Below are 24,901 nucleotides of genomic sequence, written 5' to 3'. Positions count from 1 at the left end.
TTATTTTTACTTTTTTACACTTTTTTACTTAGGAATTTGAGGGCAGGAGGCCCTGATCGCTATTCTAATACAGTGCACTACATGCGTAGTGCAGTGTATTAGAGCTGTCAGTTACTCGCTGACAGCAAGCATAGTGGGGCCTGACTTTGTAGCGGGCCGTCGATTGTGGCTTAACCCTTAAGAAGCCGCAATCTCTATTGAACGCGGCTTCTAAGGGGTTAATCAGCGGGGATCTCCGCGATCGGTCGCTGCACACTGAGCTGTGATAGCCTGCTGTCGGAAACAGCAGGTATCACAGCTCAAACACGCGCCAAGATGGCGGGAAAGATGGCGCCATGTTAACTAAGGTCAGTACTATTACTGAGCTGAGCGCGAACTATGCTTTCATCGTCTCTCTCCTCACTGGCAGAGCCCTTGCATGGGCAAACCCTATCTGGGAAAGACAAGGACCAGAGACCCGTGACTTCCAGGGGTTCCTACGGACATTTTGCACGGTGTTTGAGGAGCCTGGACGAGTCTGCATTACCTACGCCAGGGAGACACATCCGTGGGTGAGTACGCCATCCACTTCCGCACCCTGGAAGGAAAATTGTTGTGGAACAATGAAGCCTTGGTGGCTACATTCTGGCAGGGACTGTCTCCTGAAATTACGGACGAGCTTGCCGCCCGAGATCTGCCGTATACCCTGGATGACCTCATCCTTCTGGCCACCCGGATTGACATACAGATCCGAGAACGTTTCCAAGGAGCTCGTCGGGTGGGAGGACTCCCTAGGCCGGTTTCTACTTAGAAGCAAACCCTGCTGTCCTCTTCAGCTGTTACACCAAAAGAGTCTTTTGGGATGGACCGTTTCAAGCTGTCTACTCTGGAGAGACAACGCAGATGCACAACGGGACTCTGTCTGTATTGCGGCCTCGGAGGCCATGTTGTGCGTATGTTTCCCCAAAAGCCCCAGAGCCTAGGGTTGGTTGGAGAGACAACCCTGGGTGAAGAAGGATTTTCTTCTAAATTGTCCATTCCCGTGACCATAGTGTCCGGCGAAAAGACACATCGGGTCTCTGCCTATCTGGACTCAGGATCCGCAGCCAATTTCATTCAGAGAGACCTGGTGGATCTTCTCCAGTTGACCACAATCCTTCTGGAGAGGCCATTGATGGTTGCCTCGGTGAATGGACTACCTCTGCCTGACCTTATTGTCGCTGTGATCAAGCTGCTGAAGCTTCAAGTAGGAGCCCTTCATTCCGAGCTCATCTCATTTTTTGTCCTATCTAAAGCCGTCAACCATGTGCTGCTGGACCTGCCCCAGTCCTGGACTGAAATTCTGGAGTGGTTCCCCAGTGGGGTTCCGAGTGTCTCTACCGCTGCCTAATACAGATTTGTTCGGCTCAGCCTCCTCTGCCTCAATCCTTGGCAGGATTGCCTTTTCATTATTCTGCATTCTCGGATGTCTTCAGCAAGAAAGAGGCGGAGATGCTGCCCCCAAACCAGGCGTATGACTTTCCTATCAAGCTGATTCCTGGTGCATCCCTTCTCCGTGGTAGGGTATATCCTCTGTCCTTGCCAGAGACTCTGTCCATGTCCGCCTATATTAAGAAGAACTTGGAGATGGGCTTCATACGAAAGTTTTCCTCCCTGGCAGGAGCCGGGTTCTTCTTCGTCAAGAAAAAGGATGGTTCTCTGCGCCCCTGAAACGACTACTGGGGTCTCAACCAGATCACGGTAAAAAATAGATATCCGTTGCCATTGATTTCTGAACTGTTTAATCAGATACGAGGAGCCAAATTTTTTTTAGAAGCTATACCTACGGGGGGCCTATAACCTAATCTGGATTCGCCGGGGTGACGAATGGAAGACAGCATTTAACAACCGTGACGGACACTATGAACATCTAGTAATGGCCTTTGGCCTGTGTAATGCTCTCGCGGTCTTCCAAGAGTTCGTTAATGACATCATCCATGACCTCCTCTATGTCTGTGTTGTGGTCTATCTTGATGACATCTTGATTTTTTCTACAGATCCTATGACTCATCAGAGACATGTCCGTCAAGTTTTGCTGCGCTTAAAGGACGAGTGTCGCGGAAATTATTTTTTTTATATCAATTTGCTTTTAGTGTTTTTCATTAAAAAAATTGTTATTTATTTGTGTGTTTGTGTTTTACTTTTGTTTATTTTTTCACTTTTTCTTGTCGAAGGGGGCTGCCATTTTTTTTTCCATCTCTGTATGTGTCGATTAACGACACATACAGACATGGAATACGGCACATACAGTCCCATAGTGAATGCGAACGGGGCCCGTTCCATCCACTATGCTGTACGCAAGCGCCGCTCCCACACAGTCCAAATTGAAGGTATTCGGCCGAGCGACGTCCGGCGCCATTTTCTTGTGGACCGGAAGCCGTGGCCGGACAGTAAGATTACTACTTCCGGTCGCGGCTTCCGGACTTGTGCACTTGGAGCGGAGGTAGCAGACGGAGCGGACGGACCGGAGGGAGCGGCGGCGGCAGGAGCAGGTAAGTTAGGTTTGTGTATGTACGTGTTTTACTGTGTGTTTACTACTGTATGTAAACCTACTACACTGTGTATTAGCTCAAAAAATGGCATTAGGTTGCATTAGGAACAATAGACCCCTAATGGGGCTATTCACACGACCAATTTTTTGACGGCCCGGGAAACCTGGCTGTCAAAAAAATGGGAAATACCCTATTTTCGGCCGTTTACCCGGCCGCCCGGCTCCCATAGAACACTATTGGTCCGGGTAATACACGGCCATCACTGGAATGTGTCCCGAGTGACGACCATGTATTCCGTCGCTCGCGCGCTCTCTCTCCTCCTCCTCCTTCTCACAGTGCAGAGTGCATGTGAGGAGGAGGAGGGTCTTTTTTTGCTCCCTGTAGGAGTCGGAATCCCCAATCCCCGGCCGGGGGGGGGGGATGGGTGCAATCTGCAGGGGGCTGTGTGGCATCACCTACAGGGGACTTGGTGGCATCACCTACAGGGGACTTGGTGGCATCACCTACAGGGGGCTGGGTGGCATGACCTACTGGGGGCTGGGTGGCATCACCTACAGGGGGCTGGGTGGCATCACCTACAGGGGGCTGGGTGGCATTACCTACAAGGGGCTGGGTAGCATTACCTACAAGGGGCAGGGTGGCATTACCTATAGGGGGCTGGGTGGCATTACCTGCAGGGGGCTGGGTGGCATTACCAACAGGGAGCTGGGTGGCATTACCAACAGGGACCTGGGTGGCATTACCTACAAGGGGCAGGGTGGCATTACCTACAAGGGGCAGGGTGGCATTACCTATAGGGGGCTGGGTGGCATTACCTGCAGGGGGCTGGGTGGCATTACCTGCAGGGGGCTGGGTGGCATTACCTGCAGGGGCTAGGTGGCATTACCTGCAGGGGGCTGGGTGGCATTACCTGCAGGGTGCTGGGTGGCATTACCTGCAGGGTGCTGGGTGGCATTAACTGTAGGGGGCTGGGTGGAATTACCTGCAGGGGGCTGGGTGGAATTACCTGCAGGGGGCTGGGTGACATTACCTGCAGGGGGCTGGGTGGCATTACCTACAGGGGGCTGTGTGGCATTATCTACAAAGGGTGTGTGGCAACAAATTTAAATGAAATTCTTCCGATTTTAAAACGGACAGGGAAAAAAACGGATGCAAAACGGGTCAAAATCGGCCATTAAAAACGGCAACACGGCCCGGAACGGAATCGGAATGGATGCAAAACGGATGCAAACCGACCAGGAAAAACGGCCGATTTTATCGGCCGACACTCGGACCCTGTCGTGTGAATGAGGCGTAAGGCTCTATTCATAAGACAGGTTCCGAGTGTCGGCCGATAAAAACGTCAGTTTTTCTAGGCCGTTTTGCATCCGTTCAGCTTCCGTTCTGGGCCGTGTTACCGTTTTTAATGGCCGATTTTGACCCTTTTTGCATCCGTTTTTTTCTCCTTCCGTTTTAAAAATGGATGAATTTCATTTATAATTTTTTTGCCACACACTTCCCTCTGTAGATAATGCCCCACACTGCCCTTTGTAGATACTGCCACGGCCCCCCTGTAAGTAGTGCCACACAGCCCCCCTTGTAGGTAGTGCCACACAGCCCCCCCGTAGGTAGTGCCACCCAGCCCACCCCTAGGTAGTGCCACCCAGCCCCCCGTAGGTAGTGCCACACAGCCCCCCGCAGGTAGTGTCACTAAGCCCCCTAGAGGGTAGTGCCATACAGCCCCCCTTGTGGGTAGTGCTACACAGTATCCCTGTAGGTAATGGGACAGTGTGCCCAAGCAGCAGTTTATGACCACATATGGGGCATTACTGTACTGTGGGGAATCTGCTTACCAATTTAACTATTTTGTGTAGTATTACTATATGTCTTACAAGCATATACATTCAAATTGATAAAAATGCAAATTTTTGCAATTTTTGTCAACATTTTGGTGTTTTTCACAAATAAACAATGTATTTATCGACCAAATTTTACCCCTGACATAAAGTACAATTTGTCACAAGAAAACAATCTCTGAATCGCTTGGATAGGTGAAAGCATTCCGAAGTTATTACCACATAAAGTAACAGGTCAGATTTCAAAATTGGGGCTCTGTCATTTAGTCCAATAGTGGCTGCGGCGGGAAGGGGTTAAAGATGCTGTGGTAGGCAAGTACTTTATATATTTTTAAATATACACAAGAAGAAGGATCTGAGTGAGGAGCAACTCAGACTAAGGGCCCATGCACACGAACGTAAAAACGCCCGTAATTACGGCACGTTTTTACGGGCTTATGGACTTCTATTGGCCACGGGTACCTCCCCGTATGCTTACGGGAAGGTGACCGTGCCATTGAAAAATATAGAACATGTCCTATTTCAGGCCGTAATTACGGCACAGGCAGGCCCACAGAAGTCTAAGGGGCTCCCGTAATTACTGGTGACTACGTGTGTGCACCCGTAATTACGGGAGCGTTGCTAGGCGACGTCAGTAATTAGTCACTGTCCAGGGTGCTGAAAGAGTTAAACGATCGGCAGTAACTCTTTCAGCACCCTGGACAGTGACTTCCGACCACAATATACATCAACCTGTAAAAAAAAAAAAGACGTTCATACTTACCCACAACTCCCTGCTTCTTCCTCCAGTCCGGCCTCCTGGGATGACACTTCAGCCCATGTGACCGCTGCAGCCAATCACAGGCTGCAGCGGTCACATGGACTGCTCCGTCATCCCGGGAGGTCGGACTAGATGTCAAGAGAGGGACGCGTCACCAAGACAACGGCCGGGTAAGTATGAATTTCTTTTACTATGGAAAGGGCTGTCCCTTCTCTCTATCCTGCACTGATAGAGAGAAGGGCTGCTGATTACAGCAGTGTAATTTTGCAGCGAAAAGGTGCCCGTAAATATGGGTGGAATACGGGTGACACCGGACCCGTATTTACGCCAGTATTTATGGGAGGACAAAAATATGTTCATGTGCATGACGCCTAAGGCGTAAATACGGGTCCTTAGTCACACGTATTCGACCCGTATTGCACCAGTATTTACAGACCCGTGCCCGTAAATACGGGTCCGGTGTCACCCGTATTCCACCCGTATTTACGGGCACGTTTTCGCTGCAAAATTACACTGCAGTAATCGGCAGCCCTTCTCTCTATCAGTGCAGGATAGTGAAAAGGGACAGCCCTTTCCGCAGAAAAAGTCTTGGTGACGCGTCCCTCTCTTGACATCCAGTCCGACCACCCTGGATGACACAGCAGTCCATGTGACCGCTGCAGCCTGTGATTGGCTGCAGCGGTCACATGGGCTGAAACGTCACCCCAGAAGGCCGGATTGGAGGAAGAAGCAGGGAGTTCTGGGTAAGTATGAACGTCTTTGAACGATCGTTTAACTCTTTCAGCACCCTGGACAGTGACTATTTACTGACGTCGCCTAGCAACGCTCCCGTAATTACGGGTGTACACACGTAGTCACCCGTAATTACGGGAGCCCCTTAGACTTCTGTGGGCCTGCCCGTGCCGTAATTACGGCCTGAAATAGGACATGTTCTATATATTTCAACAGCACGGGCACCTTCCCGTAAGCATACGGGGAGGTACTCGTGGCCAATAGAAGTAATTACGGGCGTTTTTACGTTCGTCTGCATGGGGCCTCACATCACCACTTCTATTTCCATCTGTCAGATACAAATCCTCTCCAACCGGTTAGTGATGGATTATCTAGTCAAATCTATAAATTCCTGTGCTGCTGGTTCCCCTACCTATTACTGCAGGCCCACCTATTGCCAGTCTTCTAATTCCTGCTTGCATGCAATGCTGGGGGTCTCTCCTCAAGCCCCATAGTGTAGCTTGCGCATGTGGTCACTTTTATTTGTTTTTATACAAATTAATGGGAATTAATATTGGCGATGCAAACGCACACTTCCCAAGCGTCCCGGATTTAGCGGGACAGTCCCGGATTCCGGGCGGTGGCCCACTGTCCAGGGCGGCCGGGGTATGTCCCGCTGTCCACTGTATCTGCGTCCTCAGTTGAACCCAATGCTGACGCAAGGAACCATCAGCTCACTGTTTCAGAATTCATTCAGAGCAGAGGGAGCTGCTCAGCCATAGTGCTACTGTAAGCTGTCCTCGTGGAGGCCCTTTACGTCACTGTCCATATATGGTCAGTGACGTCAGTGGCTACTGATTGAGCGAAATCCCAGTTGCCGATTATCTGGCCGGGAATTCCGCTCCTAGAGGAAACCCCTGAGGCTACTGTTCATAGATGGATATTGTTGTCAGGGGTTCGTCCTGGAGCTGAATCCCCGACCAGAGTCGGCAATGGGGATTCCGCTCAAGGAATGTTTAAAGAAAACCACGATAGCGATTCAAAAAGCAACGTAAATGACGTTAAAAACAGTCATGTTTAAACTGCTCAGTCTTCACATGCAAAATATTAATGAAATTTTCAAATTGCCTTTCATATCTACAAACTACAGATTACACCAGAGAAACGCGGCAGAAGTTTTGCATGGAGTAGGTGCGGCAGAAGTGACGTCATTCTAAGGGCGGAAGCGGCAACATCTTGTGTAACACTGCCAGTGATTTAGCTTCTTCCTCTTCTTCTACTTCCGGAGGTGAAAGGGCGCAGGCTTTGGGGCGTATACCGCTGTTTGCTGGCCGTGTAGCGGAGACACCAGAAAGGAGGCCTCGGTCGAATGAGGAAACCTCCAATATTAGGAAGCGGAGGGACGGTTTCCCCAGTGTGCGCACCGGCCGCCGCAGGAAGCTCAGCTGAGAGGTAGTTGTCAGGTGCAGCGGCTTATTACTGACTTGTGTGACATTTATTTAATTACTGACATCCAGTGCATGGAGCTGAACTGCTCTAGCATCGCATCGTACGTGACAGTAATGTGTGTTGGTTTGCGTTGCCTTTCTCCTCTCCGTCTTCGTCTCACTCCTACGCCCGGTGCAGCCTGCTCAGCTGTGCCGGGCACTGGGGGTGGGAGACAGATGGACACTGTGATCAGCATTGATCTGTCACTACATCTCTCCACTTGTGTGTGTGTAAAAGTGTGTAATGCTGCAGTAAAGGGAGCTCTGTGTAATTTGACATCTGTCAAGGCTCTAGTCCCACCCAAAGCTGCATACCTTCCAGCAATGCCAGTGCCTGCTGTGGGCTCCTGCCATGCTCTTGGGTACTCAGTGAGCAGTAATGTTACATGACTGATGGTGGATAGTATGTGATCTCTATTCTGTACTAATGAGATAATACGTCCTGTCCACTAGGGCTGGCAATCTAAGTTCTACAGGTAAGCAACACGTTAACTAGGGAATTTTCACGTTGTCTCTGTCACCACATAAGTGCTCTATCTTGTACATAATGTGATCGGCGCTGTAATGTAGATTACAGCAGTGGTTTTTATTTAGAAACATTTTCACCAAGTTATGACCTATTTTAGATCTATGCTAATGAGTTTCTTAATGGACAACTAGGCGTGTTTTACTTTTGATCAAGTGGGCGTTGTGGAGAGAAGTGTATGACGCTGACCAATCAGTGACCAATCAGTGTCATACACTAATCTCTGGCCACTTACACCCACATTAACGTTATTGAAGTGTCTTGACAGTAAATAGACCGCTTCCAGCCTGGACGCGATGTCTATTAAACACTCCCGACACTTCGGTAACGTTAATGTGCGTCACTTACTAGAGATCACGCTTGCTGTCGTTTACAGCGAGATCACATTATGTAGAAGATAGGGCACTTATAATGTGGTGACAGAGCCTCTATAACGTTAAACCCGGTTGGCATCTTTGTCTATTTGGGTGAGCCTTTTGTTCGGGTTAACAGGGACTTTTAGTTTGTCTTTTTACATATTGTTTCCAGCAATGTTGTGCTCAGCAGAAAAAAAAAAAAAAAGGTTAGAAAATGTGCCATAGCATCCACATAAAGAGAATGCTAGCAGATGAGAATTTCCTGTGTAGCTCCGTTCAGTGTCAGGAGTGCTGGATTATACTGTGATGGTCCTGAAGATTTGGACAAGCAGGAAATACCATGAGAAATCCAGGCGTTTTTCACTGCTTACTAGAATAAGCAGAATGTCTCTTCTGCCTTTTGTTGCAGTTTTAATGTCCCGTTTTTCTCCTACTCTTATACTTGATGTGGTTTATGACAACTGATTCTGGATGAACGGAAGGCTGGGCCTAAGAAGTGAATCTGCTCGGTGACATATAGGAGCCATCACAGAAGAACTTCATTCAGTGGTGAGGTTTGTTCTTCCAAGACTTGTCACCAGCTTTGGATAGAGGAACCTCTTTTGACAATTTGATGTTCTAATGGGTTGGCCAGTTTAGACCTTTCCCCGCTGTACAGCTGATCACAGGTGGGTCCTGTGGCCCCCGGGACTCCTCCCTGATGTTAGTGGAGGAAGACACGTTTTCCCTGCAGTGAATTGAAGCATTGCTCTGCCCGTTAGACCTAGTGCGTAATATGACAGATCCTATTTTTCGCATCTATTATGATTGTGCGACAGATGCTACCATTTTGCATTTTACATTGGGCCGGCCCTGTGTAACCAGCACTCTTAACATCTGATTGACATCAGGAAAACCACTAGAATGGTTTAGGCTAGACTTACACATGGCGGTTTTTATTTTATTTAGTTAATCTGTGTTTTGTTTTGGGGCAATTTTGTGATCAGTGGTTTTTTTTTGTTTTTTTTTTTTCTCCCCCCAAACGTCACATACTCTGGGTATGGTTTTTTTTCCCTTTTTTTTTCCCTTTTTTTTTTTTTTTTTTCCTCAAAAGCTTCCCTTTAAGACTTCAAAGACACCAGAAAAAAGCACTTACAAAATGACACCAAATGAATAATGTTTTAAAATAACCTCATGTTACATTTTAATAACGCTAGCGGTTTTAGGAGCGTATTTTGATGTAGTTTAAAAGGCCAGGAAAAGGATATCTGTGAAAGGGGGCCTTAGGCCGGGTTCACATGTAGTGAAAATATTGCACATTTTTCGCAATGGATTTAATTGCGGAAAATCTGCAGCATGATGCAGTAGCAGCAAAATTGATTAGATTTGAACGAATCTCATCCACACGCTGCGTAAATAAGCGGAAAAAACAGAATTTGACCTGCGGTGCAGCTTTTTAATACGCAGCGTGTCAATTGTATTTGTGTAATCGCTGCTTTCTTGTTTTCAGAGTTTCCTACATTGAATCCAATGGTGAGGTAAAACCTCAACAAATAGCAGATGTTGCGATTTTTGCGGCGAAAAAGCTGCAATTCTGCCGCAAAAATCGCAACTCATAAAAAATAATTCTTAGCCAGAATTCTGTGCTTCTTCGTTCAGGCCGGTCTCCTGGGATGACTTATCATCCCATGTGACTACTGCTGCAGCCTGTTGATTGGCAGGATAGCAGAGGGATGCATCGCCGTGAGTAGGTATGGAACGTTTTTTTTTTTTTTTTCTTTTTTTTTTCTTTCTTACGCGCAGTTTTCCACAGCGGACATTCCTGGCCGAAAAACTGCACCACATTTGGTGCGGTTTTTCGGTTGGAATTCCCTGCTTCGACCAAGGCGGAAACGCTGTGTGCATATATACGCAGCGTATCCGCCCTGTGTGAACACAGCCTTATGGCCCAGGAGAGGGCCCTGTGGCAAAATCTCTTCAAAGGCTACGAGCGCACTAGCGTCTGTTTATCTGAAATCATGACAATCTGTCACTTGCTGTCAAAAGTGATAATAATCTTTATATAGCGCCAACGTATTCCACAGCACTTTACAATTTAGATGGTTCATGCCAGAGGCCGTTGCGTGACACTTACTGCATGTCCTATATTGGTGCGTTTTCACTGTTTGACTTAAATGGGCGCGTGAAAACCACACACAGGACACGGATGCATATCCGTGTGCTGTGCGTGATTTGAGCATCCATTCCATTAAAAAAAATTAAAATATGTGCTGAAAAACACATGCAACTCGCAAAGCACCGATGCAATAACGCACACAACAGATTTACGCATGGTTTTTACTCACGTAAATCTTTCACGCTCGTGTGAATGTAGCCTAACACTCAGCAACTCCTAGACAGTCTACAGTCCTCATTGTCTGTTGTCTCTTCCCTCTCCTGTCCCACTCTGGCCGCGGAGCTTTATGATAACATTCTCAAAAATGCATTGGATTAAGCAGCCCCCCTACACTCCGAATCACCTGGCAAAGACGTCCACAATCCCGGCACACGCCTCAATCCCGCTTTCTTCAGCGGTGCTCGAGACGTGCCGATCGTCTCTGGGGAAAATCGCACTTGTCAGCAGACTTCCTCTATTACAAATAAATGCTGAGAACTTACAACTCTGCCCTTCACCGCGCCAAACAAGACTATTTCACCTCTCTCATCTCCACACTATCTTAGGCTATGTTCACACGGAGTATTTTGCAGGAGGAATATCTGCCTCAAAATTCCGTTTGGAAGTTTGAGGCAGATTTTCCTCTCCCTGCACGCCGATTTTCGCGTAGTTTTTCGCGGCGTTTATTCGCCCGCGGCCATTGAGCGTCGCGGGCATAAAACCGCGAAATACGCTTTCTCTGCTCGCGGGAAAAAGACGCCGACGCCTCCCATTGAAATCAATGGGAGGCATTTTCGGCCGTTTTTGCCGAGTTTTGCGACGCGGTTTCCGCGTCAAAAAACTCGGCAAAATACTGCGTGTGAACATAGCCTAATAATCCAAAATCACTCTTTAAAACTCTTCACTCCATCCTTAGTCCTAAAGTGCAGATGCCAATTACAAGTCTCAGTGCTGAAGACCTGGCCACTTATTTTAAAGTTAAAATTGTCAAAATCCAGCATATTATCTCCCAGTCCCCTAGTAACATCGATCCCCTTCCCTCCCGCACTCCCTCTTCATCATATTCAGCATTTCATCCAATAACCGAAGTCTCTAGGCTCCTCTCTTCTTCTCGTCCTATTACCTGTCCTAGTGATCCTATCCCCTCACACCTCCTCCAGTCCCTCTCCCCGGCTGTCACTAGTCACCTGACTAAAATATTGAACCTCTTTCTTCTGAAATCTTTCCCTCTTTTAACCAGTTCAGGACCGGGCTATTTTGCGCCTTCAGGACCAGACACCGTTTAGCCATTTTTAGCACGTGTTTGTTAAATGGCTCTAACTTTTTTATTTGTTGGGCTAACGATGTGATTTTTGCGAAGTTTTTTTCCGTAGACAATGCAGGTTTCTTTGTTTATCGTTTTTATACACACCTTTTTTGCTATTTTTAGAATTTTTATTCATAAAGTTTGAAAATAATAATAAAAAGATAAGCTTTTTTACGTTTCAGTTTTTTTTTTTGGGTTATAATATAGACCTTTTATTTGTCATCGTCATTGTCTACCGTAAATTTTAATATATTACATGTCTATATTAGGGTAATTGGGTCAGCGCTAGCGTTACAAAAATGATTGGGGGGGGGGGGGGTTTGGGGTGGGTATTTTGTGTGTATTTATTATTAATTTTTTTTTTTTGCACTTTACTATTTTTTATTACTATGGTCTGTCCCTCAAAGGTCAAAAAAGACCTTTGGGGCACTTTATATATTTTTTTTCTTTCTTTTACACCATGCTTTTCCACTGTAGCTGGAGCTGCACAGCAGCCCCAGTTACAGGGGAAATCAGCCCTCTCATAGTGACGATTTTCACTAATAGGGCTGTGCTGGGTCTAGTAAGACCCAGCGGCAGTCTCTCAGTAACGGCACCCGGCGATCATGTGACCAGTCACATGATCACCGGGAGGAATATAGACAGCGCCGCTGCTGCTGTCTCTATTCCTATACACAGCGTTCATTGAACGCTGTGTAAAAAGACATCGGAGAAGACAGAAGCAACGAAAGCTGCTTCTATCCTCTCCTCAGGGTCCCCGGCAGTCACTGACAGCCGGAGACCCGACATTCAGCTGCCCGATCGCGCGGGCAGCAAGTTATAACCCGAGCCGTAAAAAGTCTATGGCTCGGGTTTTAAGGACCCTGACCGCTGGCCGTAAAAAATACAGTCAGCGGTCGGGAACCAGTTAAACAGGCCGTTATAAACCGGTTTTCCTTAACACCCATCCATGTAATCAGGGAGTCGGCGTGAGCACAAAAAGCTAGAACGGGGTTTAGGTGACCCTGATCTAGAGATAGGTGTGGAACCCTCATCTATCATACATGTCCCTCATGGGAAAACCCCTTTAAAGAGGCTCTGTCACCAGTTTATAACGGCCTTATCTTCTAGCTAATATAGTAGGCGCTTTAATGTAGATAAGTAATGTGTTGTTTTTTTTTTTTTTTAAAAACTTATTTTTGACAAAGTTACGAGCGTTTTAAGTGTTATGCAAATTTGTTCTAAATGCCCAAGTGTGCGTTTTTTTAAACTTTTCACCAAGTGGGCGTTGTAAAGAGAAGTGTATGATGCTTTTTCATTCTCCCGACACCCTGGTAAAGTGATCGCGAGATCACGCTGTGCTGTGAGTACATCTGAACATGAATGAGGAGAAGTGTATGGCGCTGATTGGTCAGTGTCATACACTTCTCTTTACAACATCCACTTGGTGAAAAGTGGTCAAGAGTAAAAAAAACTCCCACGTAAGAACAAATATGCATAATGCTTAAAATGCTCATAACTTTGTAAAAAATAAACGTTTTATTTTTTGTACTTATCTACATTAAAGCGCCTATTAGATTAGGTAAAAAGATAGGGCGGTTATAAACTGGTGACAGAGCCTCTTTAAGCGCAAACTCACAGGAAGTCACTGCACTGAAGGATGTCTACCAGTAATGCAAGTAGTGAATGATGAAGGGGACTAGTCTGTTTTTGTGCACATTATACGGAATATTGGTACGCTTTGTAATTTACGATTTAAAAATCTTTTGCGTAGCAGAGTCTATTTGTAAAGACCTAGGAGGAGACCTGGCCAGCATTCTTTCTCGCCTCCCTTAAAGAGGCTCTGTCACCAGATTTTACTGTTGCAATAGCAGATAGGGGTTGCAAAATCTGGTGACAGAGCCTCTTTAACACCTTCCCGCCGAATCACGTTACTGTACGTGACAATCGGCGGTGCTTTCCCGCATTCTCACGTACAGTAATGTCCCAACGATAAATGTCATTTGACATGGTGACAGCAGGCAGACCGGCGGCGAGTAGCAACAAACACTTGCTGCTCGCCGGCACAGGACCAATCAAAGCGGTCCTGTGACGTCGATGGCTGTAATTGATCATTCAAAAATGAATGACCAATCACAGCATATGTAAAAAAAAGACAGAGGATTCTCCTCATCGCCGGCTCTGACAAGCTCATTTCTGTCAGAGAGCTTGTGGGAGTCGGTGTGTGAAGCCCTGTCAGAGATAAAAAGTTAAAATAAAGTGAATAAAGATCTCTTCTAGATCTCCTCAGATCTCTCCTGTACCAGTAGTTCTAAAATAATCCCCAAATCGCCCACCCATTACCCCAGTGAAAATACTGCGCCATATTACGTTAGGCGATAGCCTAAATACCCCCAGACCGCCCCGTGTCAGTGTCCAGTCCGATCCACACAGATCGCCACCATTCACTGTTGCCGTGCCACATACAGTGACAGTATTACGCAGTGACCCAGTCAGTTACATCCCGCTCCTATGTTTTTGAGAGCGCCAGTTTGCTTCCAGTTAATAAAAAAAAAATACATAACAATACAAAAAAAAGATATTAAAAAAATAATTAAAAAAAATCGAAAACTTTTTTTTTTACTTTCTTGGAGACAGTTACATTTTAGGGTTACAATAAAATTAGAGCAGTTACATTGTAGTGTATAGTACTACAATATGGCACAGAAATTTTATAGCCCAGAGGAGACATATGCTATGCTGTTCTCAGATACAGACTCTGTTAGCGAGGATGAAATGCAGTTCGTGCCATCATCTTCATCTAGCGAGTCTGATGAGCCCCCCCAGCAGCGCAGAAGATTTGCTGGTTCTGACGAGCCCCCCCGATAGTGAGGCGATATGGATGCCTGCTACAAGTTATGCCCCCCAGGTTCCCGACTTCACCGCATCCTCGGGAATCCAAGTGGAGACCACGGGGTTTGGAGAGTTCGATATTTTTTTTTTTTTTTTTTTTCTCCTCTGAATTTATAAATTTAATGGTGAAACAGACTAATTTATATGCAGAACAATTTCTCGCTAACAATCCCACATCCTACTATGCCAAAGGCCAAAATTGGACCCCACAAACTCTGAGGAGCTTTGCAAATTTTGGGGCCTGTTACTGAATATGGGCCTCATAAAGAAACCCAGCATTAGGGACTACTGGTCATCTGATGTCCTATATAACACCCCCCTTTATGGCACCAATATGACCAGAAGAAGATTTGAGGTTATCCTCAAACTTCTGCATTACGCAGATAATACCCGCTGCCCACCCCCCAATGATCGAAATTATGAATGTTTAAAATAAGGTTGTCATAAATCATTTTAATTTAAAATTTGCCCAAATCTACACCCCAGATAAAAATATTGCCTCTCGTCAGTTTTAAGGGAAGGCTCCACTTCCGTCAATACCTCCCAAATAAAAGGGCCCGGTATGGCATAAAGCTCTATAAGATCTGTGAAAGTTCCACCGGGTGCACTCATTGTTTCCGGATTTATGAGGGAAGGGATTCTGAAATTGATCCCCCAGAGTGCCCCCCTTCCCTTAGTGTCAGCGGAAAAATTGTGTGGGGTCTTATACACCCACTACTTGGCCAGGGATATCATGTCTATATAGACAATTTTTATAACAGCATCCCTCGCCAAAAGTGCCTTTTGGCAAGAGCGACAGTGGCCTGTGGCACGATAATTTTTTTTTTCTAAGGGCCTCCCAAAACCCTCCTGGGCCAGACATTGCCAAAAGGAGAAAGCAAAGCAATGTGCAGAGACAACATGTTGCTAGTGAAATATAGGGACAAGAAAGATGTCCACATTCTAACTAGCATCCATAAGGATAGCAGCATCAACGCACCAGTTCGTGGCTCCAGCACCACAACTTCCAAGCCTGCCTGCGTACTGGATTATAACCGCTTTATGGGTGGGGTGGATCTATCTGAACAGGTCATAAAGCCGTATAGTGCCATGCGGAAAAGTAAGACCTGGTACAAGAAGCTGGCAGTCCACCTCACCCAAATGGCATTGTATAACGCATTTGTGGTGTCCAGATCCGCAGGCTACGCTGTTTCCATAACTTCCATGGTTGTGAATGGCAGTTACGGAAGCAGCGGTCACATGGGCTGAAATGTCATCCCAGGAGGCCGGACTGGAGTAAGAAGCAGGGAGTTCTGGGTAAATATGAACGTATTTTATTTATTTTTTTAGAGGTTGATCTATATTGTGATTGGTAGTTTCTGTCCAGGGTGTTGATAGAGTTACTGCCGATCGTTTAACTCTTTCAGCACCCTGGACAGTGACTATCCACTGACGTCGCCTAGCAACGCTCCCGTAATTACGGATGCACACAAGTAGTCACCCGTAATTACGGGAGCCCCATAGACTTATATGGGCCTGCCCGTACAGTAATTATGGCCTGAAATAGGACATGTTCTATATTTTTCAACGCCACGGCCACCTTCCCGTAAGCATACGGGGAGGTACCCGTGGCCAATAGAAGTCCATGGGCCCATAAAAATGTGCCGTAATTAGGGCGTTTTTACGTTCGTGTGCATGGGGCCTTAGAGTGAGTCTGCAAAGTTGTTTAATTATATTAGGCCTTGTCTGTTCTCAGCGTTTACGTGGAATGGTGTTTTGCAATGAAGACAGAGAATACACACATTGATAATTGCTACAAATGTCCTTTACCTGTTCGATTGTGTAACTGGAGCTTTAGGGTATGTTCACACAGTTTTTGGACGCGGAAACCGTGCCTCAAAAAACCGTCCGAAAATGCCTCCCATTGATTTCAGACGGTTCTACTGCTTGCGGGAGAAAGGGACATGCCCTATCTTTGGGCGTTTACGCCTCTGACCTCCCATTGACATCAATGGGAGGCAGAGAAAGCGTATTTCGCAGAGCTTTTATGCCCGCGGCGCTCAATGGATACTGGCGAAAAACGCTGCGAAAATCGGCGTGCAGACAGAAAATCTGCCTCAAACTTGCCTAAGCCCTTATTCACACGACAGGGTTTCCCGGCCGGGTGACGGCCGTTCATTAATCGGCCGTCACCCGGCTGCAGTAGGAACAATAGACCCCTAATGGGGCTGTTCACACAACCGATTTTTTGACGGGCCGGGAAAACCGGCCGTCAAAAATTGGGACATGCCCTATTTTCGGCCGTTTGCCCGGCTCCCATAGAAGTCTATGGGGCCGGGTAATACATGGCCATCACCGGAATGTGTCCCGAGTGATTGCCGTGTCTACCGTCGCCCGCTCTCTCCTCCTCACAGCGCAGAGTGCATGTGAGCAGGAGGAGTGTGTCCCATTCAGAAGAAGTGCTGTATGCTGGAGGTAACACTGTGGGGGTAGTGCTGTAGCAACGTCCCTGCTCTATGTGCAGGGGTACTGTGTGGCAGGGCTGGGGTGTACAGCAGGTGGAATTGGGCGCTACGCTGTCTCCCTTCCCAAATCGCCCTGGCCTGGCGTATCAGCCTCCTTTCCACCCTGGCGCTTCTTCAGGCATCGCTACAGCTATAGCAGCCATAGCGGCTGCTAGCGGCGACACCTACTATGGCCGATGGCGCCGCTAGCGGCTGCTACTGCTGTAGCTTCGTCCCTGCTCTATGTGCTAGCCCCACTTTAGCTCCCTGAAGGAGCGGAATCCCCGTGTGTTCGGGGATTCCGACCCTGGACAGAGAGCTTGATGTCTCTGTCCATATAAGGACAGTGACATCCGGGGAAACTCCTGAAGCGGAATTCCCGAACACTCTGTGACAGGGGATTCCACACCAGGAGAAGCCAGTAACGTTCAGTGTCCATAAATGGACACAGACGACAGGGGCTTTTCCTGAAGTGGAATCACCGGCCACATGGGGATTAGCCTTCAGGAGTTGCCCCTGATGTCACTGTCCAGATGTGCCCGGCCCGGAACGGATGCAAAACTGATGCAAACCGGCTGGGAAAAATGGCCGATTTTATCGGCCGACACTCGGGCTCGGGCGGGACCCTGTCGTGTGAATAAGGCATAAGGCATTATTCACACGACAGGGTCCGAGTGTCTGCCGATTAAAATCGTCCGTTATGGGCTGTTTTTCCCGGCCGTTTTGCATCCGTTCCGAGCCGTGTTGCCGTTTTTAACGGCCGATTTTGCCTCACGGCTCCCTGTAGGTAGTGCCACACGGCTCCCTGTAGGTAGTGCCACACGGCGCCCCCCCATAGATGGCACCCCCCCCTAACTGTCTGTAGATAGCGCCACCGTTCCAGGAGAAGTCCCTGACTAAAATGTCCATATATGAAGACCGTGAAGTGGGACTTCTCCTGGAGCGGAGACACCGGCCACAGGGTCGGGGATTCCGCTTCAGAAGTCGCTGACGTCCCTTTGTCCATATATGGACAGTGAAGCCAGGGACTTCTCCTGGTGCGGAATCCCCGGCCACATCGCCGAGGGTTCCGCTTCAGAAGTCCTTGACTTCACTGTGTCCATATTGAGCGGAATCCCCAAACCCGGCCACAGCGTTGCCAAAGCTCCTACAGGGAGCAAAAGTCATACCCTCCTCCTCCTCCTCACATGCACTTCGCACTGTGAGTAGGAGAAGGAGAGAGCGAGCGACGGAAGACACGGCCGTCACTTGGAGCACATTCAAGTGATGGCCGTGTATTACCTGGCCCCATAGACTTCTATGGGGGCCGGGAGAACGGCCGAAAATAGGGCATGTCACATTTTTTGGCAGCCGGATTTCTCGGGGCGGCAAAAAATCGGTTGTATGAATAGCCCCATTAGGGGTCTATTGTTCCTACTGCAGCCGTGTGACGGAAGTTTTTTGAACGGCCGTCTCACGGCCGGGATGCCCCGTCGTGTGTGTAAGGGCTCAGGCTCTATTCACATCAGTGTCGGCCGCTAAAAAACGGCCGTTTTGGGCTGTTTTTCCCGTCCGCTTTGCATCCGTTCCGGGCCAATTTTTTGCCACAACCCTCCTGTAGGTAGTCACCCAGCCCCCCTGTAGGTAGTGCCACCCAGCCCCCTTTTACATAGCACTCCGCCCTCACCCCCCCCCCCCCGTTCCAGGAGAAGTCACTGACTTCAATATCCAGGGACTTCTCCTGGAGCGGTAACACCGGCCACAGGGTCGGGGATTCCGCTTCAGAAGTGCCTGACGTCACTGTGTCCATATATGGACAGTGAAGTCAGGGACTTCTGGAGCAGAATCCCAAATCCCCGGCCACAGCGTTGCCGAAGCTGTGGCTGGGTATTGGGGATTCCGCTTCTACAGGGAGCAAAAAAATACCCTCCGCCTCCTCACATGCACTTCACACTGTGAGGAGGAGAGAGATCGAGCGACGGAGGACACGGCCGTCACTCGGGACACATTCCAGTGATGGCCGTGTATTACTCGGCCCCATAGACTTCTATAGGGGCCGGGAGTACGTCCGATAATAGGGCTCGGCCCATTTTTTGACGGCCGGGTTTCCCGGGCCGTCAAAAAATCGGTCGTATGAATAGCCCCGTTTGGGGTTTATTTTTCCTACTGTTGCCGTGTGATGGCCATTGTTTGAACAGCCGTCACACGGCCGGAAACCCTGTCGTGTGAATAGGGCCTAAAGCTGGGTTCACAGAATTTTTTGTAGGCAGAAAATCTGCCTCAAAATTCCGATTGGAATTTTGAGGCAGATTTTGCTCTGCCTGCACGCCGATTTGAGCGCCGTGGGCAAAAACCGCCGCAAAATACGCTTTCTCTGTCTCCCACTGATGTCAATCGGAGGTCAGAAACGTAAACGCCCGAAGATAGGGCATGTACCTTCTTCTTCCCGCGAGCCGTTTTTTCCGCTTGCGGGAAGAAAATGCCTCTACCTCCTATTGAAATTAATGGGAGGCATTTTAGGCAGTTTTTTGGCGCTTTTTCCGAAGCGGTTTCAGTGTCAAAAAATTTGCTCTTTCACAAGGAGCTAGTATGGGGACGAGCGCTTGTTACCTTAATCGCTCGTCCCCATACAGTTCTATCATATCCGCAATTATCGGGAACGAGCGCTCTATGAACTTGGGTTGTCAATTTGTCAACCATAATAAGAAAAAAAAGTCTTACCATTTTCTGATGTGAGGGAGGTGGTGTGATGAATTTTTAACCTGACATTAAGGGTATGTTCACACGGGCTATTTTTAGCTGGTTTTCTGGCCGTAAATGTCCTGAAAAACGGCTGAAAAATCGGAAGCAGAACGCCTACAAACATCTGCCCATTGATTTCAATGGGAAATACGGCGTACTGTTTCAGACGGGGAGTTTTTTACGCGGCCGTTTAAAAAAAAGAAAAGAAAGCGCCTCGTAAAAAGTACATGTCACTTCTTGAGCCGTTTTTCATTGACTCAATAGAAAAACCGCTCCAAAAACGGCTAAAAATCAGGAGCTGTTTTCCTTTGAAAACGGCTCCGTTTTTTGTTAAGCGTGTGAACATACCCTAATAATATATATCCTAAAAAAGAAGATACCAGTAGACTAGAAGTATAAGAAAATGAAAAAATACTTTGAGGATAACATGTAAACATACTATGATAAAAAGATAATCCATGAACCAACAGGTTAAAAAGACATACAAGCCATGCAGCTCATGAAGTGAAGAGGTTGTATAAACGAGGAATGAATGAATAATAAATGCCTGGTTGTATAAACTATCACTGTATGTGTTAACACGCTAAATCCTGCCCACAAAGGTTTAAAACAACATTAGATAGACATGTGCCATGTAAAGTAATTAAAGTAGATAACAAATATGTATGAAGATGGCAGAAAATGAACAGTATTAACAAGTGAAACAATATTGGAGCAGATTGCGACAGTTGAACATACCCATGATAAGTCCAGGACTAGATGCACGGCAAGATGTCCGTCCGCCCCAACGCGCGTTTCGGCGCAAATGCCTTAGTCTGGGGGTAGTGTTGGACAATGCATATGCCACTTAAAAAGGGGGAGCCAGCCAATAATAGTAAAGTATCCAAGAAGAGGGATCCCGAAAGTGAAAGGTGTACATACCTCCCTGTATAATTACAGGTCGCTGCCTCGAGGTGAACCAAGATGGCCGTGCCGCCGGAAACGCCGCTCATGAGGGGCCGGAACCGGATACACGTCACCGCGTCAGCTGACACGGTCACGTGAGTCCGAGATCCGACACGTCACAAGCGACGGAACGGAGGCCCGTCACTCGTCCACCAATCAAAGGAGCGACACAGCGAGAGAGGGGTAACCCAGGATACGACAAGGGGATAAATTGACTGGCTTGTAAAACATTGAATAGTATTTATTGACTTGGCCAGAATCATCAATGGGACTTTGCAAGCAAGTGCTGGATATAATAACATAAATATGTGATAAATTATGAGAAAAGAGATATATATATATATATATATATATATATATATATATAGATAGATAGATAGATTGTACACAACACATTAAGATCTCGCGGCGGTAAATTAAGTGATCGTAAATGCAGTGATAACTTGTGAAAAACATGTTTAAGTGACAAGTGTATATGGTGAAAGAAGAGTAAATGGATGGATGAAGCAAAATAAAAAGTAAAAATGTGAAAGAAAAAGAATAATGAATGAAAAAGGGATGTGTGAGTGAAGAATATATGAGGGTGAAAAATAACCCTACCAACGGAAAAGAAGCCATCATACGGGGCCATGTGAATGTATTAATAAAAAATAACCTAATAAGAGAAATGAAAAGAATGAATGAAGTGAAATAAGATAAAATGTTTGTGCAAGCGAGCATGTGATCATAAAAAGTATATAAATAAAATATAATGAAGCACAATATATCAATAGTTATTATATTGAAGAACATCCAACATTGTAGTCACAATAGTTGATCAATGGACATAATAAAAGGCCAAGACGAATAGTGATTCAAGGTGAACACCCCAAGAAAAATGGACAAGCAGGAAATCCGGATATAATGAAAGAACTCGAGTTTAGGCTATGTTCACACAGAGTATTTTGGGGGAGGAATATCTGCCTCAAAATTCCGTTTGGAACTTTGAGGCAGATATTCCTCTCCCTGCACGCCGATTTTCGCGGCGATTATCGCACCGTTTTTCGCCTGCGGCCATTGAGCGCCGCGGGCATAAAACAACGAGAAATACACTTTCTCCTGCCTCCCATTGAAGTCAATGGGAGGTCAGAGGCGGAAGCGCCCGAAGATAGGGCATGTCGCTTCTTTTTCCCGCGAGGCAGTTTTACTGCTCGCGGGAAAAAGACGCCGACACCTCCCATTGAAATCAATGGGAGGCGTTCTCGGGCCGTTTTTGCCGAGTTTTGCGACGCGGTTTCCGCGTCAAAAAACTCGGCAAAATACCCCGTGTGAACATAGCCTAAGGATCTAATCTGTAGAATACAAATATTGAAATATTAAAATCACAGAAACACGAAAAATATATATAAACCACAATGATAAAAGAATCCAACACCACTAAAATTGCTGGCAATCAGAGAAATGATGAAAACCCTGTAGTCTCATTGAGACCCTTGGGGTGTAAAGTTTGGAGCCTCCAAATCCACTTCAATTCAAAAAAGGCTGCCTGCCGGCAGAAAGAAGCCCTGTTTTCCAACTATAATGTAAAAACAAAAAAGTCTTTATTAGATTTGCAACAAGGACAGACTACATGAAATTTAAAAGTTAACGTCCATTTCTGACAGCAGTCAGCATAGTGCCAGACGTAGGAGCTCTGTCTAGAAAAGGTTAAGTACCACGACCACAGAGCGCTACATTCACTTAGTTAGTAGTTAGATTCTAGAGCGTCAATAGGACAATAATTAAAATGAAGGTAGAAGCCCCCCCGACATGTTTCGCTACAATGTAGCGTCTTCAGGGGTATCGGGGCCAATGACAGCGAGCGGCGGAGTCGGCCTATTAAATATTCACTGCAAACAGCTACACATGTGTCTACAATCAGTCAGTAGCCTATCAAGAGAGGAATAGAGGGCCAACTACTAACTAAGTGAATGTAGCGCTCTGTGGTTGTGGTACTTAACCTTTTCTAGACAGAGCTCCTACGTCTGGCACTATGCTGACTGCTGTCAGAAATGGACGTTAACTTTTAAATTTCATGTAGTCTGTCCTTGTTGCAAATCTAATAAAGACTTTTTTGTTTTTACATTATAGTTGGAAAACAGGGCTTCATTCTGCCGGCAGGCAGCCTTTTTTGAATTTAACTGTTTCATGCCCACCAACTATTGAGGTCCTTCCCTTTGTATCTATTTCCAAATCCACTTACACTCCCTCTGTAATAAACGTTTTTTGAGGTCACCTCCACGCATATCGAGATTGATATGGTCAATGCCCCTCACCTTCAACATTTTAAAGCTGCAAGTATGGTGGAGTCGGAAGTGTCTAGGGATTGTTTTAAGTTGTTCAACATCATCTGCGTTTTTCGCATTTTCAATATCCCTAACATGCTCTCTAACTCTCAAACGCAACTCACGGGTGGTCATGCCTATGTATATCTTAGGACACGGCCAAGTGGCGTAGTAAATGACCCCTTTGGTGTTGCAGGATATGGGCCAACAAATTTTAAAATTATTATTACCACTAGAGTCCACAAAATTGCTTGAACGCTCAACATTGGGGCAGCTAATACAGTCGCCACATGGTTTGCAGCCCCATTTGGGCCCCTTTGTGCCAAAAACCTTGCCAGGCTTGGTAGGTGAGAGATAACTATGTACCATGGCATCACGCAGATTGGGAGCTCTGCGTGGCGCCATGGCAGGGTAGTATGGAAGTACCCTCTGCAAGATGGGGTCGGTCATCAGAATGGGGCAGAATTTATTCAAAATATCACGCATTTCAACCCAACGTGAGTTAAAGGTGGTAACGAATCTCACCTTTGATTGTTTGCGGTCCTTTGGAGTGACCTGAAGTAGTTGTTGTCGACTCACTTCTGATGCTCGATGGCGAGCTTCGCGTATACAACGTTGACTGTAACCTCTCTGAGTGAACCTGTCTCCCAATTCATCAAAGCGAGATTTAAGGTGGTCTTCACTGGAACAAATCTTTTTAACACGTAGAAATTGGCCTACTGGAATCGCATCGATGGTATTCCGAGGGTGTGAGGAGCTGGCATACAATAGCGAATTGGTGGATGTCTCCTTACGATAAAGGTTCGTCTGCAAAAGACCATCAGCGTCCTTCTTAATCAGAATATCCAAAAAATCAATATTTGAATGGCTCCATTTATAGTTAAGTTTGATATTAAGAGAATTCCTATTCAAAACATTAATAAACGAAGAAAGGTCATCTGGAGTACCCTGCCAGATCATGAAAATGTCATCGATGAACCGTGCACCAGAACAGGACACGGCTCATCGATGGCCCACGATCTGACAGGAAAAGGTCCCTCTCCCACAGCCCCAGGAACAAATTAGCATAAGATGTTGCGCAAGCTGCCCCCATAGCCGTGCCCTGGAGCTGTAGGAAGAAGGAACCATTGAAAGTAAAAAAATATGGTTAAGAGTGAAATCAAGGAGAGACAAAATGAGCTGAGAAGTTTCCTTCTCAATATCGCTCATCAATAGAAAATTTGCCACTGCATGTAAGCCGTCCCTGTGTTGAATGCTGGTATAAAGGGACTCAACATCACACGTGACCAATAAATGGTCCGGATCCAGATGGATCCCCTCGATCTTCAACAATAGATCAGCCGAGTCCCGCAGATAAGACGGTAGACACTCTACCAAAGGTTTGAGATGGAAATCGATCCATTTACATGCCTTTTCGGTCAGACCCCCAGTACCCGAAATAATGGGCCTACCTGGCGGATTCTTTGCATCTTTATGGATCTTGGGTAACAGATACATTGTTGGTATGGTAGGTTCTGGTACATAGAGAGAGTCACTCAACAATTTCGTGATTATGCCATTTTCCAAAGCATCTTGCAAAATATATACCCTAATAGTAACTAACACCTTCATGTTCCTCAGTCATAATGGACAACATTGATTACTATTAATGTGAGGCACATGGAGGTTCAAAATTCATAACTCCTGCCTCACATCAAGTAAAAGAGAGCAGGTTTTATTTTATTTTCTAACAGCCTAAACATCATAAATGACGCTATAAGTTTATTATTACGGTAGCGGCGATACCGGATATGTGTGTATTTTATGTATTAAGACTTATTTTAATCTATTTATTGTAAAAAATATATATTTTACATTACTTTTTATTTTATTTTACTATTTTTATAGTTTAATGTACAGGCATATATCTATATGCCAGAACATTAGCCTGTGTACTGATAGTACATAGGCAAT

At 46.5% G+C, this 24,901-nt stretch overlaps 1 protein-coding gene across 7 annotated transcripts in view; it reads left to right on the top strand.

The window, feature by feature from the left end:
* Positions 1 to 7,049: 7,049 nt before the first annotated feature.
* The window catches only part of EPN1 (epsin 1), a 185,161-nt gene continuing 167,309 nt past the window's right edge, over positions 7,050 to 24,901 (top strand). For 2 of the 7 annotated variants that reach the window (XM_075840026.1, XM_075840023.1), the window contains exon 1: positions 7,052 to 7,268. The gene's annotated coding sequence lies outside the window, so the exon portion shown is untranslated. Of the gene's footprint in view, positions 7,269 to 24,901 lie in introns of all 7 variants that reach the window. The other 5 variants (XM_075840029.1, XM_075840027.1, XM_075840024.1 and 2 more) reach the window with 4 other exon arrangements.

The sequence above is a fragment of the Rhinoderma darwinii genome, chromosome 10 (genome assembly GCF_050947455.1).
Source record: "Rhinoderma darwinii isolate aRhiDar2 chromosome 10, aRhiDar2.hap1, whole genome shotgun sequence".
NCBI lineage: Eukaryota > Metazoa > Chordata > Amphibia > Anura > Rhinodermatidae > Rhinoderma > Rhinoderma darwinii.
This window is presented reverse-complemented; position numbering and strand designations above follow the sequence as displayed.